General features: G+C 36.6%; 1 pseudogene; it reads right to left on the minus strand.

Annotated features, from left to right (window-relative positions):
- Nucleotides 1-21,633: 21,633 nt before the first annotated feature.
- Nucleotides 21,634-23,736, minus strand: part of LOC114005580 (la-related protein 7-like) — a 51,635-nt pseudogene continuing 49,532 nt past the window's right edge.

Consider the following 23,736-nt stretch of genomic DNA (forward strand, 5'->3'; position numbering starts at 1 on the left):
AGGATTCTGATAAGGACTATAAATTTCAAAGTGCCTTATTGAAAACTTGAAAGACATTCTTCCTTTGTATTTATTAATTACTGACCATAATTCAAAGGAATAATCACAGATACTTGGAAGTTGGGACAAGATGAACCATGTGATAGTGGGCATAGAAGGTCTTATTAAGGAAACAACATTTAAGAGGATTTGAAGGGTAAGAACCTTCCTAGTAAATGGTGAAGAAGGAGCACTCTTGGCAGAATACTGGATAGGGAATATTGGATTCAAAGTCTGTATAGAGCTGGAAAAATGGAATAAGTGTGAGGAACTGAAAAATGTCCAGTGCCAAGAATGTGGAGTTGTAAGGAAGAAAAATAACATGACATGGAAGATTAGGAAGGAGTCAAAACATTACAAGGCTTTGTAGGATATTTTAAAGTTTTTTTATTTTTCTAAACAAACTTAAATTGGAGGTACATGTATGTATTCTAATATTTTCTTCAATTCTTAAGTATTTCCCCTCCATTACTTACTTTAGTTTTTAATTTTTTTAGCTCCTTTTTGGGGATAGTGTCTTTATTTTTTTATATTGCCAAAGGACATGTGCACACGCTAAAGAGAGACATATAGACACAGAGTGAAAGAGAGAAAGCAGTCCTTGACAGGGATTACACACAACAATCCCTTCTCCTCCATTTCTCCATCCCATCAGGATCTGAGGCATGCAGGCACATGCTCAGTGCATTTTTCAAATCACTGGGGCAAGGATTTGGACCATGCTGTTATACACGTTGGATCAGCTCCCTTAACCACCAGGCCATGAGGTCAACCCAACTTTTCCTTATTCTTAAAGTATTTAAAATGATTTCATTTAAAAAGTTAGCTATACATTTTTAAGACTACTAACATTTGTAAGCTATTAGCATATATCAAATGTTAACTAACAACACAAAGAAGACTTTCTAAATGTGATTTCAAATGGCTATCTTGAACAGTAATAGAATATTTATCTATATATTTTAAAAGGACATTTTAATTGCTCCAGCAATAATGTATCGTATCTTTCCTATAAAATTCTTTGATAGTTGATGATCTATTTTCCTAACATAATTCATCTTCCATAATTACTTATTCATTAATGAGTTTTTTATTAGTGATTAGGATGTTTTGCTTTGCAAAAAACAATCTCTTTCAATATCTTTTACCAAAATAATTTTAAATATCTACAATATGATACAAAATAACACAAAATTTAAGAATTTAGAATAATTTTTATAAAGACAATTTTATCAAAATATATTTATTTATTTTCTTCTCCAGTGGATAGCACAAGTTAGAAGAAGTGAATATCTTTACTGAATAAGTTGTGTTTAAGGTAAAAAAAATGTAAAAAACAGAGAAGCATTCTACTTTCAATATTCTTAATTCCCTACTAATGAGGTTATTTATTATAGATATCATTTTGGCTCATCATATCTGTATTGTTGTTTTATTGTTGCTTTGCAAAACCTTACTTATCTTTCAAAGACTTGAGAAGGATCCAAAATGGAGGTTGGTAGAAAATTATAAAGGTGACAAAATAAGAGATGCGAATGGCAACAAGGAAGGATTTTTCCGTTCCTGTAAGAATCTTACTCTGGTACAGAAGAGCAGATAGGACACTATAATTTCTCATGACCTTCATTTTTTCTGCATTTTATTTAATCTACTACATATATCTCCCTAATCTAGTCCTTAACTTGACCTTTCTGTGGCTACAGGTTGACCGAAAAATAAATAAATAAATAAATAAATAAATGAAAGAATGAGGAGGAAAAAAGGGTAAAAATAAAGAATGTTAGTATCCCTAAGTATTATTTTGTCCATATTAACTGAACAAGGCAATTTAGTAAGTAGACTGTAGATTTCTTGGGGTAGAATTATTAGAAGACACTTACTAATAAGGCCTTAGGCTTCTAGATTAGTATCAGTAGTGCTGTAGGAAAAGGACATCTTGCTTTACGTGGAGAAATATTCTAGAACAAGTTTTGTCCTCTTTAGTTAAGATATTATTCACTACCTCACTCATACAGTGGATGGCAGTGCCCTATATGCCTTTTTTATTACATCGTGTTGAGGTTAGGCAGAATTCAAGATGTGACATTCCTTTTTTCTCTTGTCAGTTTTGGAACAAATTAGGAAATAAGAGAGAGAAGACAGACAGGTGGAAATAAAAACATTGACTTTACTATTGTAAGATGATTGAGAAATGTGAATTTAGTTCTGTAGACAAAGGGCTTTACTAATCTCACATGCCTCCACAAGACCTACACACACACACACATACACACACACACGCGCACACACAAAACACAAATACTTCAAGAAGACCATCAAAGGGAATTTTGAATCTGCATATTCAAGACTGGTTGCTTGCCCTGAAACAGGGGAATGTGAGAAGGAAATCCTATAAGAGTGAATCCCCAGGGTGTGATAGAGAATCAGGACCCCAGATGTCACCCATAAAACAGAAAACTCACTTTTTTTTTTAGAGAAAGAGAGAGAGAGATTTTTGCTATAGGGTGTGTGTGCTTGCCAGAGAAACAAAGCAAGAACTCTTCCCCCAGGAGAGATAGCCGCCCCACAGTCCCTTCTCTTCTATTCCCCGCTCGGGATTTGGGGCACACACATACACATGCCTGGCATGGGAAAACTCACTTCTTTTCATGGTCTGAAATGAGTGATAAGTAGAGGCCAAGAGTATTACTCTAGCAGATGTCCCTCTACATGGAAACATGAACCAAACAGAAAAGAGGTTCCCCCATTACTACGTTTACTACCTTAGGCCCAAAGAGTAAAGTACAATAATTCTTCAGCTATTAAAATATTAAGAAACCTTAAAATTACATCCACCTTTAGGACATCAAAATTTATAATCTAGATTTAATATCATATTAATGCCTCAAAGTACTCCCCTAGGCACTATTCAGGACTATGGGAAACCATAACTCCAGGATTTAGAAATAAGAGAGGAAAAAACACATTTGCACGTATTCTAAACTGCTCACAAAATAATTATTTATTTAAATAGCTAACTTTCACCTGGTCATAAAAATTGTACATGCTGTCACTAAGAGAAAAAAATGTATATAGGACTTCCTCAAAATGTAATGTAACCCAATATTCATTTCCTAGTGAGAACTTAATTCAGCATCTAGGATGAAAAGTCATTGGTTCTGTTAGCCACTGGCAGATTTGCTTTATATAGCATTTTTATATAGATAGCTAGTATTTCAAAGTCACAAAAGAATATTAAGAATAAAGTGAATAAGTGATGGTATTAAGTGGGGCCTTTAGAGGGTAATTAGATAATGGGAATAGAGACTTCATGACTGGGAATGCCCTTACAGGAAGAAATAGTAGATATCTCTTTCTCTATGTCCGTCTGTCTGTCTCTCTCTCTCTCTCTCACTTCTGATAAAATGGCCATATGCAAAACATGAAGAGGACCCTCACAAGGCATAGGGTCCCACAGCACCTTATTCTTGGGCTCCCAGCCTCTAGTACTGTGATTAATAAATATGTGATGTTTGAGAAAGAAAAAAAAAATGGCTTAACCTGTGGCTAAGGTATCTGGATCCTACAAGGCCAACTGCATGGAGTCCCAGACGAGGCAGCTTGAGCTACACTTCAGGCATTATGTGCCTGTGTGTCCAAAATCTTGAAAGTAGAGAGAAATGAAGGAGAAGAAATTGTAGCATGACCATTCCCCTATGTGGGGTGCTTTCTCACTTTCTCTCCCTCTCTCCAGCAAGTATATATGCCCTCCAGCAAATTAAAGGGGAAAAAGAAACTATTCATGACTTTGTCATTTGAAGCTACTTGTTTGTGTTCTCAACCAATGTCTTAGTCATGGTGAGCAAAAGAATAAAGTAATATTCTTAAAAAGAGTAACCCAAGCAGATACCCCAGGTGTCCATATTCCTGGAATATTTTTTTGAAAGTTATAAAAGAAAACCATTGATGGCTCCCAACAAGTCTATAATACCAGAGCATAAAGAAATTCTTAGTCCGAAAGATCCTTCGATTTTTAAGGTTGAAAGACATTCAGTAACGTGACCACTGAATTCTGAAACAGCACAATATTCAAATGTCAGAATCAACACTGAGAATAAGATAAAGATTTTTTTTTTCTTCCAACTAAAAGAAATGCTCTGCATGGTGATCAATTCTGCACTGACATAATTTACCATTTGGAAATGCTTATCAAGTATCTGTCATGTGCTTGTCAATGTGCTAGTCACTAGGGAGAGGAAAAGGAGAATTCAAATACTATCAAGAAATGGATTTTCCTTCATTAGGTTTACACTTTTGTTGTAGCGTAAGACTTACATATTTATTGTTTTTTGTTATAAATAAAAATATTATACAAGCAGTAGTGAACAAACACTATCAATACGGTTATATCACTGATTTTTAAACAGGGTTTGAAAGTATACTTTTAGGGATACTGGGCTTTGGGGAGGAAGCAATGGCTCCCAAATGTGAGTCAGAGGAGTTGGAGGGTTGGTCAGAATTAGGTAAAAACTGACTAACAATAGAGATTTCTAAAAGTAAAAGATGAGGTAAAAAATAACCACTGGGCCAGCCAGTGGTATGGTGGTTAAGACAGCTGGATTCCACATGGCCAACTGCACAATTCAAGTCCCAGTTCTTGCTGCTTGAGACACTTGCTGGTGCATATGTGTGCATGCCCAAAAATCTCAAAAGGAATAAGAAAAGGAAAAAGAATTGAGAGGTGACCATCCTCCATGGAGAGTGCTTTCTCAATTTGCTGTCTTTCTCTCTCTCTCTTTCTATCTCTCTGTACCAAGCCCATGAAACCTCTGTCAATTTTTTTTTTTAATCAACCTCTAAGACAAAGAGCAGGACTAATGATCTAACACCTGCTGTCCTGGCCAGTGTATAGGAAAATACAAACAACAGCTAGGAATATAGAAGAGGAGATAGTGGGGCCAGCAGGTGACATGGTGGTTAAGGGCACTGGACTCCCACATGGTCAACTGTGGTTCAAGTCCCAACCTGGCAGCTTGCTTTCTCTCTCTTGCTCTGTCCCTCTCTGGTCAAATTTAAGTAAGTAAATAAATAAAGTTAAATAAAATAATTCTTTTTTTTATTTATTTATTTATTTTTATTATCATCATAATCTTGTTTATATTACATTAGATTGCATATAACTTTACAGTGTATTACATTGCTTTTTCAAAAGGGAATGCCATGCATGTCAGTCAGTACAGAGACATTAATCTCCCCACTTAATCATTCAATATCTTTTCAATGTTTTTCCCAATCATTATTATTATTATTCTCCTCCATTCTCTTCCGAGATTTTGAACACACATGAACATGTACTTGGCATAATTTTAGAGGGTCACGCCGCAATCCCTTCTCCTCCATTCTCCTCTCGGGATCTTGGGCACTCATGCACAAGCGCCTGGCGTGAGTTTTAAGCCACCAGGTCCGGGACATGAACAGCGATTGACTACATGGGAGTCCAGCGACATAGCCATTACGCTAACTGCTAGTTCCCTCAATATCTTCTCAAGAAGAGGAGGAGAAGACAGCAAACAGTGAAAGGATATAGGTGAGCAGAGTGAGATTCTGTGTACATTCAACATTTACCACGGTCTTAACACATAGATACAGTTCAGAAGCACCTGATTTTTCCTTTAAGGACGGGTATCCAGAAAGGCAGTTCTAGGTCTTAAATGCCTTTCACTAATACCAGATTCCTGAACACAGCACTTAGAGCTGGGACTAGAAATGAGAAAATCAATTCTCAGAGGATTGAAATATGCAATGCCTACTGGGAGAAGGATTCTAGAACATGGAGGTTCAAAGCCTAAAAAGATAAAGAAATAGAGGGACTCTAATTAAAAAGAGATAACAAGGTAAAATTATTGTCTACATCTGTTTTGTTTTGTTTGTTTGTTTTTGCAGAGATTTTTTGCTACAGGGACCATGTCCTAACCAGAGAGATGGAGAGAGATGGAAAGAAAGTGAAAAATCACTTCCCAGGGGGAATGGCCATGCCACAATCTCTTCTCCTCCACTCTCCTCTTGGGTGTTTGGGCATGTAAGCTCACATGCCCAGCATGAATTTCAAACCACCGAGTACAGGATTTAAAACTTGGTCAGCCATTTAAGAGTTCAGCGTCTTAATCACTATGCCATCTACTGGCCCCAATTTTCTGCTTTTTGTAGTTTGGAGACAACTCCAGATAGAAGCACATCAATTTCGTCCATTTTCATACAAAAAAATGAAGAAACCCAGTGCCAAGTAAACACTATACATTGTATATCTGAGTTTTACACAAAGCCTTTTAAGGTGCAGAGAGGAAAGAGTAGACAATTGAAAAAAGACAATATTTACACACTATTTACACCACATTTTTTACACTACTTATACCAAACAAAGCATAAATGGCCAATAACCTGGATAAGCCCCTCGTTTTTAGTAGGAAAGGAAGCTGGCAGAGTAAAACTAAGGACAGATCCCTGAGGCTCCATCACTCTCCCTGACCCACAGCACACAACTACCAAAACTTAAGAGAAAATACAGGTTCCTAACTCACCTAACCAATAGAAAGACCTCATAACCAAAGAATTGTTACTATTTAACATTGCCACTGGAGTATTTGGAGAATTTCAGCATAATTCCTGCAAGTACTCAGAATAAACATTGCTTTAATATAGATCATTGATTCATTTGTGGGTTCTGGAGGGACCCGGTTGAACCATACAGTTAATTGACCATCAGTTGCATGCCAAGGAACAAGGCAAGCGCTGGTCTTGCTATGATTCTGCCTTTTCAGGGAAGAGATATTATTGGGCTTATAGTGAGTACATACATATTTCTTGAATATGTGGCTTGATTCATTGACCTTTGACCAATAGAAATATGTCAGAGACTACTTGAAACAAGACTCTAGTAACAGAAAGCATGTACACTAGCTTTGTACTTCTTTCTGTTCTCCCTTCCCCAACCATGTACCTCTTGCCGAAAGGAGAGATACATTCACAAGTAGCAAGAAGGACATTTTGAGGTTACATTTCATGATACTGTGAAATATATATTTGTTCTTCTTCCCTGTTTTCTGTCTTGCAACCAAAATTCTTGGAATCTCCAAAGTGATGTGTCTTTTCATATGCCTATGAGTTTACTGACAGCTGGCAGCCCCCAAAGTAGCTTCGAAATGAGGGATGGTCATGGGAAAGACCAAGGCCATATTAGAAGGTTAGGAATTTTAGTCAACCTTCTCCCAACCTGTAATGACGGGAGAGAAACTGAGGATAAGTTGATCACCAATGGCCAATGATATAATCAATCGTGTCTATACAATGAGGCCTTCATAAAAACCCAAGAGGGTTGGGGATCTTCTAAATAACTGAAGATGTGAAGACTTCTGGAGAGCGGTGCACCTAGAAAGAGCATGGAAGCTCCACACCCCTTTCCACATGCCTTGCCCTACACAACTTTCTATCTACTTTATTACTTATATTCTTTAAAACATCTTTTATGATAAACTGGTAGATGTATTTCCCTATTAGCCCAGAAAAAATAATATTCAAAGAAGGGAAGGGATAGTGGAATCCCTGATTTATAACCAATAGGTCAGAAGAATAAGCAAAAAACTCTGGGACTGCGATTGGCATCTGAAGTGGGGAGAAAGGCAGTCTTGTGGGATTGAGACCTCAATCTATGGGCTCTGACACTGACTGTAGATAGACAGTGTTGAAATTAAATTGAACTAGAGGACTCCCAGTTGGTGTCCTGCTGCAGAATTGATCTTTGGCCATTCATATATTCATTCATTTGGTTTTAGAAGATTTATTATGTTCTTCTTAGGTGCAGACCACTATGCTCAGTGACGTACAATACATTTACAAATAAAATGTGGACTCTGTGCTCAAGAAACTCACAATTGAGAAGAAAGTATATGAAACTCTGTAAATCAAGAATTTAAACTGATATGAACAAGGTGTAACAGAATTTTAGAATTTAAATTATAGAAATTTAAATCACCATCATCATAATAATAGAAGGTGAGGTTGAGAAGAGGACAGGAGAAATCTAAGGAAAAGCACTAATAATGAAATAGATGCGGCTCAAGTACATATGGAATGAAGAGTTGGGATAGAAGTAAGAACAGATTCTAGCATATGGTGCATGTTGAATTTGAAACCAGTAAGCTTGAGTTTTTTCCACCACGCCATTGGAGACTGTGAGTTTTATGAAGTGCAGAGTGATAGGATTCCTTAGTCTACATTTTAGGAAGAAAATTCTTATGAATGGAGACCAGATGTTTATGTTCTATGGATAAAGATGGGCTAAGTATAATTGTTGCTAAACTAGAACAATAATGCTATAAATGCAAAATTAATGGTTTTAAAGATATCTAGTAGATAAACTTTCCAGACAAAATTAAAATATAATTGTAATGATTCCATGAATAGTTTTTTCTGAAGTATGTCAAGTCTAAATGAAGCAGAAATTTCCAAACTGTTGTTTGCTGATCCTTTCCAGATGTCCTTAGCTTCTATTTTATTTGTCTACATGTAACAAAGGAAAGTGCTAAACAGGACAAGAGAGAAACCAGCAGTTGCTGACCCAACTCATCTGCACCACCATGACACATATTAAAAATGCCTATTGGCAACAGTTAACATGATCATGATCAAAATAGATCAAGCAAACCAGAAACACATCAAGAAAATCAAAAGTTATCTAAGATATCCAGACAATGAACATTGATTATGTTAGACAAATCACAGAGTACAGTAAAAACAGGCAATATTCATGGTCATTCACTGATAGTTAAACCAGGAATCCTTTGTCTGGAAAATAATCTTCAACCTGTTGGAGACAAAGAATTCAAAAAACCTTTCTAAAACAAACACTGAAATGGGCTGGACCCAATTCTTACATAAACGCTACCCACAAATAAATGCACGCATTTCCTCTGGGGGAAAAAAATCATTTCCGCTTTACAGTACAACCACTGTCATCTCCACTGTAGATTTTCCAAAGCAAAATAGCTAGTTTATTTATATATATATATAAATACTGAAGTATATTCATATTCTTTGACTTGGGTATTTTCATGTATGGTATGTATGTATGTGTGTGTATGTGTGTTTGTGTATGCTTGTGTCTGTGTATGCATATGGACTCACTTTATGAATATTCTTTCTGCTCTTTTAATTTCCTTTTATTCCACTTAGATGAGTTTTATGTCTTCTTCCAGGTCATTCACATGTAAAATATGAAACACATGTATCTATCATTCTTTAAATGAGATGGATTCAGTACATAAAAGATCATTTTTTTATTTCATATCTGTTTCAAAGGTAGCTTTTCTCTCTTGCAGGAATATCAAAACATGAATGTTATGTTAATTTGTATAATTTCTGATTTAACAAGTCTCTTGATTAAATACATTCACAGTCCAAGACAGATAACAGAGTATGATTATGCACTCTGAATACGTTTTCACAAAACTATCTGTGTATGTTTGTGATTTTTTGGCAAGTTCTTTCTATGGAAGAGAGAATAAAAGCCATTAACAGATTAAATATAAAGTGGTTTTATTTTAACTAAGTCTCTTTATTTTTCTCATGCTTTTGTCTGAGCATTAATGCAAAAGGTTATAAACAGGTGAAATGATATCAGGAACATAAGAATGTCAGAGTAATAGAGTGGCATGCTTTCAGCTGCATAATAGAGAGAAGCTTTAAAAAAAAATTGGAAAAAACCAAAGGCACAGAAGAAAGGGAAAGGAGGTATTTTTTTGGTCAGAAAGATAACGATTGCAATGATGCCAATCTGAGGGGTTTTTTAATATAAATACTTGTAAAAAAATTAGCAAGTTAGAAGGGCTTTCACTAACTCAGTTTGGGGATACAATTTATGAAGTGAATAGCCATAGAAGTGTAAAAAGAAATCTTTGGCATTTCAAACTTGAATAAAAGTATGAATAAAGAAAAACCCTTTTCATTGTCGACATTTTGGGGAGAAGAATTAATTACTATCTTTCCATGAAGGAAGTATTACTTTTTAATAATTCTCACTAAATTTATTAACTACTCACTTTAAAAAATATATTATCTATTTTCTGAAAACCTTTTGTATTTCAGGGAAAATAATATCACTTTATCAGCTAGCTGGCTTCCTACGGTTTTCTGAAAGTTCCTTTTAATGGTCACATCTGGCAACATGATAGCTCTCCATTCCCAGGTATTGATATTATGCGTAATTACTCACAGATGGCCAGTGGACCACCCCGCCCCAGACAGCACAGACACATCCTCAGGGTCAACTTGCCCATCTGCATCAGACTCCTAGAAGAGAGCTCTTGAGAATCCATGTTTTAGAATCACTGCACAAATCTGCCTTTAGTTCATGATAAAACTGCCCTTCAGACCAAAAATGTGAATACACTAAAACCTGATCTCCCATCCAGCGCACTAAAATCGAATTGATTATATCTTTAAATTCTTCACATTAGAGTACAGGGATTCAATTTATCAGGAGAGGAAAATAGCTATTTAGTTATTTAGGCATTTCATTTCAACCAAAGTGCAAACACAGAACCTTTATAAGTTTTAGGTACCTTAAAGAGAAGATAAACATTCTTGAAGCCACATTTTTTAGACAAGCATAGAGAAAATGCAAATATTTTTGCTTTCCCACACCTTTGAAAGTAAGTCTCTGGACACCTACCCATTGGCCTCCAGGATAACCCAGCCTCAAATTTGAAAGACCCTGAATTTATTGGTATGGTTTGATCTATCCAGGATCAAGAAAATTCCTAGAAACTTCCACTCAGGGAATTGAATTTTGTCTTGCTTCCAGTTCTTTCTAATATTCCAAAATCTTTTGATGTGGTCACATTAAAGGCTGAAGAAGAAACAATGAATACCTCAGGGAAGCAAATACTGGATCCTTTCTTCTTCCCCAAATAAATCCAGTCACTGTTGTCTATTCTTCTTATGAGCTCTCATACACTGAGCATTCATCATCCAAAGCTTGTTTATATTTGAAAACCACTTCATTACTATTCACTAGTCCTTCTTTAACAGAAACCACATTAACAATATAATCCCATCACTAAAATGTATTTTGAAGGTTTTAAGAGATTCATTTGTAGCTTACTCATAAGAGACTACTTTGAAGGATTAACAATCGCAGCTCAGGACCAGTGATAATTTAGTAAATCAAAATTTTCTCTGCTCAGAAACAAACATAAGAATTAGCTGAGGATAGACAAGTCAAATGATATCTTTCCCCTAGCCATGGCTTCACTTGCTGATCTCGTTTGAATGGTTGTGCAGGACATTTTCCCAGGACACCTCTGAAAGGATTTTAAATAAGGAAGCTTTTCTGTGAGCCATCTGGCAGCTTCCTGGAAAGCAGCAATGCAAGTTGTTCCACTCACAGAGATTGATCAGATTCCCAGGAGAAGCCTTCAAAGTTAGTCATTTACAACAAGAGGCTCACTTTGGGGCAAACTTACTTTTAGGTACCACTAGCTGGACTGACACTTACTGACAACCAACACTTCAAAGATCATGATCTCAAATCTCAGGCATAAAGAAGTGGTAAAAGAACAGGCTACCTAAAAGTAAAGAGACAAAAAAAGTACCCCAAAGATGATGAACATCTAGATAGAGTTCACCCAAGCATTTATTGAGCACCTACCATACAGCAGACACTGAGCCATTAGGAACACGGGGATGACAAAAGTATAGCCTTTACAGGCCACTTATAAAGGGGTGGGACACATAAGTAAATATATTGCAGTTTGATTTGAAGAAAATTGAAATAAAAAAAGAACTCAAAAATAAAAGAGGAAGGCCTGGGGACCAGCAGGTGGCATAGTGGTTAAGATGCTGAACTTCCACATGGCCAACAGCAGTTTGAGTCTGAGACCTAGAGGCTTAAAACTCATGCCAGGAGCATGTGCGTGTGTGCCCAAGATCTTGAGAGGAGAATGGAGAAGAGATAGTGACAGGGCTGTCTCCCCTAGGGAGTGATTTCTCACTTTCTATCTCTCTTTCTCTCCAGTGAATGCATGCACCCAATAGCAAAAATTACTCTCTTAAAAATAATAATAAAAAAATAAAAAGATGAATGCCTGAACTAATTCCAGTGAGAAATAAACCCAGTGGAAAAGAAAACACACACTTAAGAGATACAAAGAATCATCATTTCTTCAAGGCTAGTTGAATGTGGGCAGTCTAGGAACAAATACGTTCAGATTTGGGAGACTGAATATGTAATACAGGAGGAATGCCTGGAAGACACACACAGATTGGGAGGTAGGCACTATAAAAATAGGTTATATGTTCTATTATCAAGTAAGATTTGCCATAAGGCACATGTGCTCACTGGAGAGAAACAGAGAGACAGTGAGAGGGAAAGTGAGAAATCCTGAAAGGAAAAAGACTAAGAACAGAGTCTGGAGGAAAAAAGAAAAGAACAAGAAGAAGAAGAAGAAGAAAGTTTTAGGAGATAACAAAATAAGAGAATCTGATGGAGGAAACTAAGAAATAACAATTGGCAGAGAAAGACCAAAGCAGAGTGGTTTCTGAGATGCCACGGGAAGCTTCAAAAAAAAGAGCAGCCAATTGTATCAGACATCTCAGAAAAGTTAAGGTTAAGGTGGGAACGAAAAAATATTCCTGAGATTTGAAAATGAGGAGAATGTTATTGGACTTAGAGCAGTCCGCAGAGCCTTTAAAGCAGCATGGCATGCTGGGCCTGTTGGTGTTTGAATCCATTAAATCTATTATCCAACATAATTTTAACTGAAGAACTTAACAAATCACATTGCATGAGAATATTTATTCAATAGTTAGTCCCAGCTTTTATACAGGAAAATTCAGGCCAGCTGTAAGACACAGAGCTTTTGTCAACTTGCCCAAAATATTGTAAAAAAAAAAGGCTTGGAAACCAAGCAGTGATGTATAGGGTCTTGGAAAGACCCTGTTACCTGGCATTAACCTTTTGCTTTCTGTATCATGGAGAAGTCGAGGGTATCCTTAAGAGAAGGAACAGGAACCTGAGATGGAAGGGGATAGGATGTGAAATAGCATGTTACTGACTTTAGAACTATATCAGCATTTTATGATCATAAAATATCCATGTGCATAGACTTATTATCAGCTCTTAGATAACTAATAAGAAAAACTGATCACACAGATCATTTCAACATAAAGTTATTAGCTTTGTAATTTCAGAGTGGTAAAACACTTTTTTTCCTTGAGTATCTTTTATTCAATATATATGTATTGAGCATATTTTTGCATGTTTCAGAATCTAACATTGTATTGACAATAGGAGATCTCAGGATCAGCAGTTAGCATAATGGCTATGTCGCTGGAGTCCCACATAGTCAACCATGGTTCTAGTCCCGGACCCGGTGGCTTAAACTCATGCCAGGCGCGTGTGCGTGTGTGCCCAAGATCCCAAGAGAGGAATGGAGGAGAAGGGATTGCAGCGTGGCCATCCCCCCTGGGGGGTGATTTCTTGCTTTCTGTCTCTCTGTTTCTCTCTGTCTGTCTGGTGAGCACAAAACCTCTCCAAAAAAAAAAGACAATAGGAGATCTAAAACAGGTAGAAGGTCCTTAAATTCTATTCAGGGAAATAAATTCTGCATATCTAAAACAACTAATAATAACTAGTAGCATTAAGTAATAGTTATAGTAATGTAAGTGAAAAGGGAGTAAATTGTATATAAGTTCTGGTCAAGCCAAGCTGAAAAGTCTGATCAAGGTGTGTAATGTTATGTAAAGAAAACTATCAGAGGTGAGATTTATGCTGAAAAAAATTATTAGTGTAAATACTTTCTTTGTAAATGTAACACTTTACTAGGACTCTATGTAAGTATTTGTCATTAAGCAAACAAGGGCAAAACTTTAGTCAGTTGGTAGAGGAAAGTGAGCCCTTGACTAAATGTCAACAGACCAGAATTTCATGTCTTTCTTTGTGAGCTTTTATGGTGGAATCCTGGAAAACAACTTGCTGTTTTGGTTTAGGTTATGGTTCGTCCCCCAAAATTTATTGTTCTGGAAGCTTGCTCTTTAGTATGCAGACTTTGGGAGAGACCTTTAAGAGGTAGGGCCTGGTCAGAGGGTACCATATAGTTGACCAGGGAAATGAGGGAAGGGATAAACTGAGCAAGTAGGAAACTCTGCTTCCTCCCTCTTTACATGTGCCAACTTTCCCTCTCCACTTCTGTTGGCCATGTTGTGATGGAGTATCAGAGGTTGGCCTCCTGCCATTCACACTGCTTTCAAACTTTTCGGTCACCAGAATTGTGAGTCAAATAAAGTCTATGATTTTTTTAAATCACTGTCTCAGATGTTGTCATTTGGTAAAAACAATAATAGACTAATACACTTACTAGTTTTGTGGTTTCAACTGGGCCTTATATAGAAAAGAACTATTTAGAATGCCTGCTTTCTAATGTCTCTTCCAGCTAAAGAGTCAGATCTTCCTGTTTTTTTTAGATTCTCAAGTTTTGCTGGCTTAAGAACAGGCCAGAGTTACCACAGAGCCATTTGTGTTTGAGTCACAAAAGAGTAAACGAAGATGAAGATCACCTGCAGGGCTCTAGCAATGGCATCTGGAAGAGCAAATACACACATCATATCTTCCTGCATCATCTGACATAGGACAGAGGTTTTCGCCTCATAATCATCTGGTCTCCTATCACCTCCTCACTCTTCACCAATGATAGTATAGTGCTGATAGCACTGAAGTTCTAGGTATCACTTTATGACATGGCCACTAATATCTTCTAAAGGGCAATAATTACTTTTTACTTTCCTGAAAATTTTAAATATGATTATATTTAATGTATTTGTGAGAACATTAAATCACTTTCTTTAAATTTAAACTATCGTTTTAGAATAATATCCAAACTGTCTTAAGTATAGAAATGTAGGAAAATAATTTTCTCTCTGTCTCTCCTGGTAAGATGTACTTACCCTAAATTACAAATATAAATGCCAATTGACTCAACCTGTTAACTTTTGGAAAGTGAAAGAGAAAAATGAGGTAATATCCTCGGAATGAGTTAAGCTTACGATCCTTAAAATAATTTTTTCTTGCTTATAATAAATGATGCAGTCTATGACTCTGCTCATTTCTCTATTTTACTTACTTCATCTTTATTTGGTAAAAAAGAACCTTCTCAAGTGGATGCACATAATAAAAGTTCATAATTTTAATAAAAAGTCAGAGTATATGGGCTAGACAGTGGCACAGAGTTAAATCACAATGTTCTACAAGGTTAAGCCACATGGTAAGGTCCAGGTTTGTGTCTAGTGGCTTCCCTGGGTACACTGGGTGTGTGCACCCATGATCCAGGAATGACTGGGGATGGAGGTGGATCATGGCATCAGGAATTTCTTGAGCATCTATCTCTCTGTCTCTCTTTTTCTGTCTCTCTCACTCATGGAAGAAATAAACAGGCTTAACCAAAAAAAGTCAGAGAATAGAACTTCCTGAAACTCCTTTGTGAATTTCAAATGACTCACTAATTTGAAAAGAGAGTTTCTTAAATTATTTTATCAAAATATCAAACATCAGAACAGACATTAACAACTGTTAAAGGAAAAGACCCACAATTTAATGAATATAGTAAATCTGACTTGGAAGCCTAAGCAACACAGAAATTTTCCACTTGTGCCAGGATTTCACCATTGTTCTATTTTGATTCTATGACCTGGCCTTGATTATTTCTAAAGATACAGTCAGAAAGGTGTGCAGTTTTGAAAAACTGATACTTAGCACTAGAAGCTGAGGGCAGATGTTAGGCAGCATGAAGTTCTCATCTCAGTGGCCACTTTTAATAAACTGTTTCCTGCTGTTTTTTAGTGATGGTGATTATACCCTTAACATAAAAGACCTTGTGTCTTTGCTTATGAGACAAAAAAGAAAAAGCAAGAGACTAGAAGATGGCCTATAGGCTATGTCACTGAATTCCCACATGGCCAACTGTGGTTCTAGAGCTGGACCCAATGACTTCTAAAACTCATTCCGGGCATTTGTGCATGCATACCCAAGATCCTGAGAGAAAATGAAAGAGAAGGGATTTTGGCGGGGCCATCCTTCATAGACGGAGGGTGGAGGTAGGCATGCCCGAATTGCTAGAGGATGGAGGAGAAGGGATTGTGATGAGGCCACCCTCTGGCAGAGGTGTGGGAGCTCTCTCTTTCCCCCTCTATCTCCAGTGAGAACTCCATGCCCTATACAAAAAGAAGGAGAGAAAGAAAGAAAGAAAGAAAGAAAGAAAGAAAGAAAGAAAGAAAGAAAGAAAGAAAGAAAGAAAGAAAGAGAAAAGAAGAGAAGAGAAGAGAAGAGAAGAGAAGAGAAGAGAAGAGAAGAGAAGAGAAGAGAAGAGAAGAGAAGAGAAGAGAAGAGAAGAGAAGAGAAGAGAAGAGAAGAGAAGAGAAGAGAAGAGAAGAGAAGAGAAGAGAAGAGAAGAGAAGAGAAGAGAAGAGAAGAGAAGAGAAGAGAAGAGAAGAGAAGAGAAGAAAAGGAAAGAGAAGAAAAGGAAAAAGAAAGGCAAAAGAGCCCAAAGGAGACAGAAGAAATCTATGGAGTAGCATCGGCCAAAAACCAGGCTACATCCCCTGATCTTGGAACAAAACAGAAGGAACAGACCGAATCACTCTGTACCAAAAAGGGGCCTTTCATTTTAGCATTGAAAAAGATCCATGTTCATTTTCCCTATATTCTGAGAATGAACTGAATTTTTCCTATTTCTAATCAAAGGTTGGGTGCTAAATATACCTACCTCTGTTGTTCTAGCCTCTCCTTCTACTTATTTCCAGCAAGTTTAGACAAAAATAGTATCATAAACTCCAATTTCCTCACTGTCACTAAGAAAAACTTAATGTGGGTTTTTAAATCTTCCTTACTTGTATCTCTGTGGCTTCCAACACTACATGCCTGTTCCTCCCAAGTGTCTGAAGGCAACAGATGAGCATCTGAATTTCTTTTGATGCTTTTGCAAGCTGGCTCTGCACAGACACTGAAGAAATGCTTTTGAAGATAATGCTATTTGAAGAGGATGGGGGGGAAGCAGTTTTATACCAAGAGTTATTTATAGTAGTGCAACTTGCCAAGAATCAGGAAGCAACCTTCTACTTTTTTTGGCAATAGTCTTACCTTAATAGAATACTGTGTCCAATATTTGTTTTTACAGCTCGAAATAACTATGACAAAGTCTGAGAGGCTCTAGAGAAGGGAATAAATAGATAAATAAATAAAATGACAAAAATGGAAAATTGGTATTTGAAGAAAATATTAAAGGGACTAGGATAGTTTACCCTGGAAAAGAAGTCTACAGGGAAATTTAATGACAAGTGTCGTGGTGAGCAAAAACAAAAACAAAAACAAAACGAAACAAAAAATTAACCAAATTATTCTTCAGCTTTAGCCCAGAAACAAATGAGAAGAAAAGTTATTGAACTAGAATAAAGAAAGAGAGCTAGATTAGGTATAAGGAAGAAACTCTTGGTCATCATGTTAAAACTTTGGAGTATATTGCCAAAAACAAAGTTGTAACGTTTTTGGAAACATCATTAACAATCTGTACTAGTTGTTTAAGGCATTTCCCTGCTGCAAGAAAAAATCTAAATCAAATAATTTCTTGAAGTCTCAGTTCTGTAGCATATTTATAAGAATTAAGCAACCTAAAAAGTAATGTCAGACATAAATTTCCAAATCCAAACATTTTGTTCATAAACAATACCTATTTATAGATTTCTGACATCCCTAAGCTTTATTTAGTTCAATGTAAGAAGCCTGAAGTTTACACAAAAAGATTTTTGGGGGCCAGGTAATTAGTTCAGTGGTAATGCAGCTGGATCCACATGGGCATGCTGTGTTGCACATATGTGCCTATAGTCTAGACTAGCTCAGACAAGGGATGGATCACAGCATGTGAACCTTATTGGGGATGCCTATCTCTCTGTCTCTCTCTTTCTCTTTCTGTCTCTTTCACAGAAAAAATAAGTTAAAAAAATTTAATATTTTAAAAATTATTTTTATAATGTGACTCTGTCTCTATTTCTTATACCAATGTCTCTTATTAAAAACTTGTACATTTTAGGGACCTACTGTTATTGAAAAGATTAAAATGTTCTTGTTTATATAATAAGAGATATCTAACTTGACTCTAAATAAAGCTTATATTTTTTAAAAAGGTAAAAAGGCCCAGGCCCATGGCCTAGTGGGCCTTTTTAGGGAGCAAGATCCCACATGGCTGACAATGCAGATCAAGTCCCAGGTCCAGCAGCTTGAAAAGTACACTGGGCATGTGTGTGTGAACCCAAATTTCCCTGGAGATAGAGAAATGGAGAAGGGATTGTGACATGACCACACTCTAATGGGAGATGCCTTTTCCTCTCCTCTCTCTGTCTCTTTCTGGTAAGCACACATCCTTCTGGCAAATTAAAAATGTAAAATTAATATTTTAAAACAGATTTTTTTAAAACTCTGTGGTATCTACACTTTATAGTTCCTTTCCAGATGAATTTCCTTCGGAACATTTTAACAGTCTACTTCATGTGCTTTGGAGACAGGAATTAGACCCAATGAGTAGGTAAATAGGGCAGAGGTACTGAGGAAGAGTCAGTATGATAGCCAATGTACACATACATATAGTTAGGGTATAGACCCATGAGATAGAGCCAGCTCACAAGATGGAGTCACTCTGGTCAAGCTTTTAATAAAAGTCATTCACTGGTCTTACTAGAAATCAATTATTAGCTCTCACTACTTGCTCACACAGAGAACTATTTACAGCCAGAGCTACTTATAGCCTGCTTGATGTAATGACAGCTAAAACTAACATTTTCCATATCACTTCTAATACCAAACAAAGAGTGTAATCTCTCTTGGTCTGGAGAGTAAGAGAGCAAAGGACCATTAGCAATAACTTCCCATGAGCTATCATTTCAGAAATGGGAACATGAGGGGACCAGCAGGTAGTATGGTGGTTAAAGTGCTGGACACTCCCACCTGGCTGACCACGGTTCAAGTCCTGGACCTGGGGGCTTGCTTTCTCACTTTCCCTCTCTTTCTATTCTCTCTCTCTCTCTCGTCAAATTAAAAGAAATGAATGAATAAAAGAAATGGGAACATGACATGTAGGCTTGCACCTGTAAGATAAAGGAGTATATGTGAGTTTACATTTAAGGGAAAAATACATCAAAGAACAAAACTTCATCTTAGACTTGTAAAAACATGATAAAAACTGAAAGTTTATGAACAAAGATCTGCTGAGTGTTAATTAATTAAGTCTTGTGACTTGTAAATCTACCCCCAAATAGGAGAAGGATGACACAAATCATCCTGACACAAAGAATCCACAAGGAAAATGCATGCACAAGTTTGTCCTTGCTGGGATAAAAACCCCTTGTCCCAACTTCTCTTCAGCAACCCATTCCTGGGATCCCTTCCTTATTGGGAGGCCTGTTTTTCCTCTCCTCTCTTAATAAACTCTGCTTTGCTATCCTGTCCTTGTGTCTGCACCTCTAATTCTTTGTGAACATGAGACAAGAACCTGGTCAGTGTGTGGCTCCAGATTTAGCACTGGTGTTGGGCTTGATCACCCCAAATTCCTGCATCACTTTCCCATTGCCTGGTGAGCAAAATACAAGAGAGAATAGAAAGAAATGAGGACTAAAATGAAGGAAGATCAAAACCAGAGACTATGAAAGAAGAGTAATAACTTTGAACTCTCACTTAGTAGGGAAGGGAGCATTCAAAGACTTAAGGAAGTTATGTAACTCAACACTTATTTTATTCAAATCATTTTGAAAATGTGGAGAATGGAACAGAGCGAAGTAATACTGGATGTGATGATATGATTATGACCTAAACATGATAGTGGAAGTCCAGATGGAGATGTCAAGTGGATTCCAGAGATATCTAAGGGCTATAGTTGATAAAGCATAGAAAAATCGAGAACAAGTCTCAAGTATCAGACAGTCATGGACAATCACATCAGACACGTGAACAAGCGTGTCCAAAATCCCAAGAAGAGAATGGAAGACAAGGGATTGTGGTATGGCCTCCCCAAGCCCAGTGTATTATTTTTCAGTTTCCCCCTCTATGTCTCTATCTCTCTTCAGAGAACACACATGCCTTATGGTAAAAACCTTAAAAAAAAGAAGAAAAACAAAGTTAAACAGGGAAAACAATGGGAGAAAGGAGCTGCTTTAATTTTTTATTTTTTTTGTACTCATTTTCTCTTAACCCAAAAGCTCTAAGAATACACATGTGGACAGAAGTCCGACTACTTTTCCTATTTTTCCAAAATCTTTTCAAAAGGGGACTGGGGAAGTCATGCCCACAAACATTAACAGACCATTTGCTTTCTATGAACAGGATTCTTCCTACCCCCTGTCCCTGGCATAGTATCTTTGAGATGTATATTTCAACCAATTAGTGTATTCTTTTGCTTATGCCTTCCCAAGACACAGAACTTTCCCTTTTCCTTGAGATGTAGATTAAGCCTTTCTTTAACTAAGACAGGGATCTTCCCTTCCAGTCAACCCGACCTAAGAAAGGCATGTATGCCTCTTCTCTGGCCTAGGTCACACAGTTGGCTTGGAAATAAACCGCATTAATTATTAATTATTAATTTTACAGTCGGTTATATTTTTCCGTCGACACACATAAATGAAAAAAACAAAATACCTTAAGAGTTGTACAAATTCCTGAAAATATTTTTCTTCTTGAATCAAAGGCATCAATCAAACAAACATTAGGATTGCCTTTAACAAATTTCTGAAGCTCTTTTCTGAGATACTTTTATTTAATCTTTAAAACAACAGCATAAATGATCTGAAAAATAAAAGAACTAAAGGCACCTAACCATAGAATTAGTAAGTGAGCATTTAAGACTGGAATCCAAATCCTCTAGCTAGCTTCACAGCACTTCAGGTTTTTATAAAATCATGTTTCCAAAACTCAAGTGATTTTTTCCACTAAAGTACATCACTTCCAAGGGCCAAACTCCAACTAGTCTGAATTTTATGTGCAGTATCAAATCTACTTATTATATTATTTTCAGGTTTATCTGGCAACTCTAAATTAAACTGCTCTAGTGGTTTCTGCATTAGCACTCCCCTGGTGAGTCGTCATGCTGAGTTTTAATTGAATCTGCCTAACACTCTCCTGGAGATTAAAGGTAAGTGTTTCCAATAGGAAAGAAAAGTAATAGAACAGAGGAGCTTTAAGTCAGGTAGTAAGAGGTCAAGAGGAAAGAGTAGAACAATCATATGGCATTTACATCTATGACAATAAGAGCACAATCCTTACTAAAGACATACTTAATTCAGGGTTTGTTCTCTGGCAAACTTCTTCAAAGATGGAGGTCAAGAGTAACCATTTAATCACTGAATGCCACCTAAATCACAAAATGAATCTCAAGGATAATATTTTTTTTTGAACAAAGGTATCTCTTTTATTTAAATGTAGGTTTTGAAAAAAAACCTTTGTTATGCAGTACTCTCAAAATAAAAATGGCCTTCCTAAAAACAGCTCAAGTATTCAGTGAAATATTAAGAAGTGAACTGTAATTCTTCTCAATCATATTCAGAAAATCTAATGTGTTTACTTGCTTGTCGAGTCTTTTCCAGTCTGATCTTTTCAGCTTTGGTGATTAACTTTTCTGTGCCTCTTTTCTTTTCCCGAGGCTGATTGACCTTGGCCTATCTATGAACCATAATCTTATGCCAATATCTCTGTTTGTGATCACCAGAAAAGTCTCGAGTGTCCAGCAGGTTTCTTTTTTACTTCTGTCTATGCATTTACTACTGAGCCTGCATCCTCGGTGTTTTACATCTGGCATGGCACTCCTCGTCTCTGTTTAGCAGGTCAATGTAGACAGCCTCTGAAATAGCGGCCAGGGTATCCTGGACTTGCTTCCTGCCAGGCTCCAGCTGAGGATCTTCAGGATCACCCCACTCACCAACCTCACCAACTGTAGCCCAGTCCCATTGGCTTTCTTCTGGGGGTGACACATTAGGTACTCCACTGTCTGTTTCCATTCCTGACTCCAATTTTATTTGGGCTTTTTTTTTTTTTTTTTTTAAAGAAGTCATGCTGGCTTTTTAGCACTGCTAAATACTCTTCTTTTTTTTCAGATCCATCCACTCACACTTAGACAGCATGCTTAACAGTATGACCTCCTCCCCCATTCCATGTCTCTCTTTATGTTTTTTTTTTTCTTGTGCTTCCTCTATTTTTTTTTTTAGAGGTTTTTGCTATAGGGCACGTGCGCTCGCAGAAAGACAGAGAGAGACAGAGAGACAGAAAGCGAGAAATCACCCCCCACAGGGGGAATGGCCTCGCCGCAATCCCTTCTCCTACATACTCCTCTCTGGGTTTTGGGCACACACGTACACACACCCAGCATGAGTTTTAAGTCACCGGGTCCAGGACTCTAATGGCAGTCGGTTACATGCCCAGTGATGTAGCCATGATGCTAACTGCGGGTCCCAAGAAGAGGAAAGTTTTAACAAATGAGTTTGAGAGGGTTCCTTCATCTGGATCTTTAGAAATAGTTTTAGGAGAATAAGAGTTAACTCTTGTTTAAAAGTTTTATGGAATTTAGAAGTAAAGCCATCAGGACTGGTCTTTTTCTTGTTGGGAAAATTGTTATTACTGATTCAATCTCATTGCTTGCTATTGGTATATTCATGCTTTCTATTTCTTCCTGGTTCAATCTAGCTGTACTATGTGACCAGGAATTAGTCCATTTTATCTAGCTTTCCTACTTTGGTGGTATATGGCCACTTGTAATATTTTCTCATGATCTTTTGTATTTTTGTGTTATTATAATATTGCCTGTTTCATTGGTGATTATGTATACCTGGTTTCTTTCTCTGTTTTCCTTGGTTCATTTAGCAAATAGCTTGTTAATTTTGTTTATCCTCAAAAAAACTAATTTTTTGTTTCTTTTTTTTTTATTGTTCTTTAATTCTCAATGTCACATATTTCTACTCTCACTTTTATTACCTCTTTTCTTCTAGTACTTTTGGTCTTTCTCATTGCCTTTTCATTTTGAGATGCATCACTAGATTATTTGCCATCTTTCTATCTCTTTTCTTGTGAACACTAAATGTTATAAACCTCCCTCTTTGGACTGTGGTATATTCATGCTTTCTATTTCTTCCTGGTTCAATCTAGCTGTACTATGTGACCAGGAATTAGTCCATTTTATCTCGCTTTCCTACTTTGGTGGTATATGGCCACTTGTAATATTTTCTCATGATCTTTTGTATTTTTGTGTTATTATAATATTGCCTGTTTCATTGGTGATTATGTATACCTGGTTTCTTTCTCTGTTTTCCTTGGTTCATTTAGCAAATAGCTTGTTAATTTTGTTTATCCTCAAAAAAACTAATTTTTTGTTTCTTTTTTTTTTATTGTTCTTTAATTCTCAATGTCACATATTTCTACTCTCACTTTTATTACCTCTTTTCTTCTAGTACTTTTGGTCTTTCTCATTGCCTTTTCATTTTGAGATGCATCACTAGATTATTTGCCATCTTTCTATCTCTTTTCTTGTGAACACTAAATGTTATAAACCTCCCTCTTTGGACTGTTTTTTTGTGTGTCCCAAAGATTATTCAGAGTCATGTGTTTACTAACATTGGTTTTAAGAAAGTATTTAATTTTGGTCT

Source organism: Tupaia chinensis, unplaced genomic scaffold (assembly GCF_000334495.1).
Source record: "Tupaia chinensis unplaced genomic scaffold, TupChi_1.0 Scaffold144041_1, whole genome shotgun sequence".
In the NCBI taxonomy this organism is placed as follows: Eukaryota; Metazoa; Chordata; class Mammalia; order Scandentia; family Tupaiidae; genus Tupaia; species Tupaia belangeri.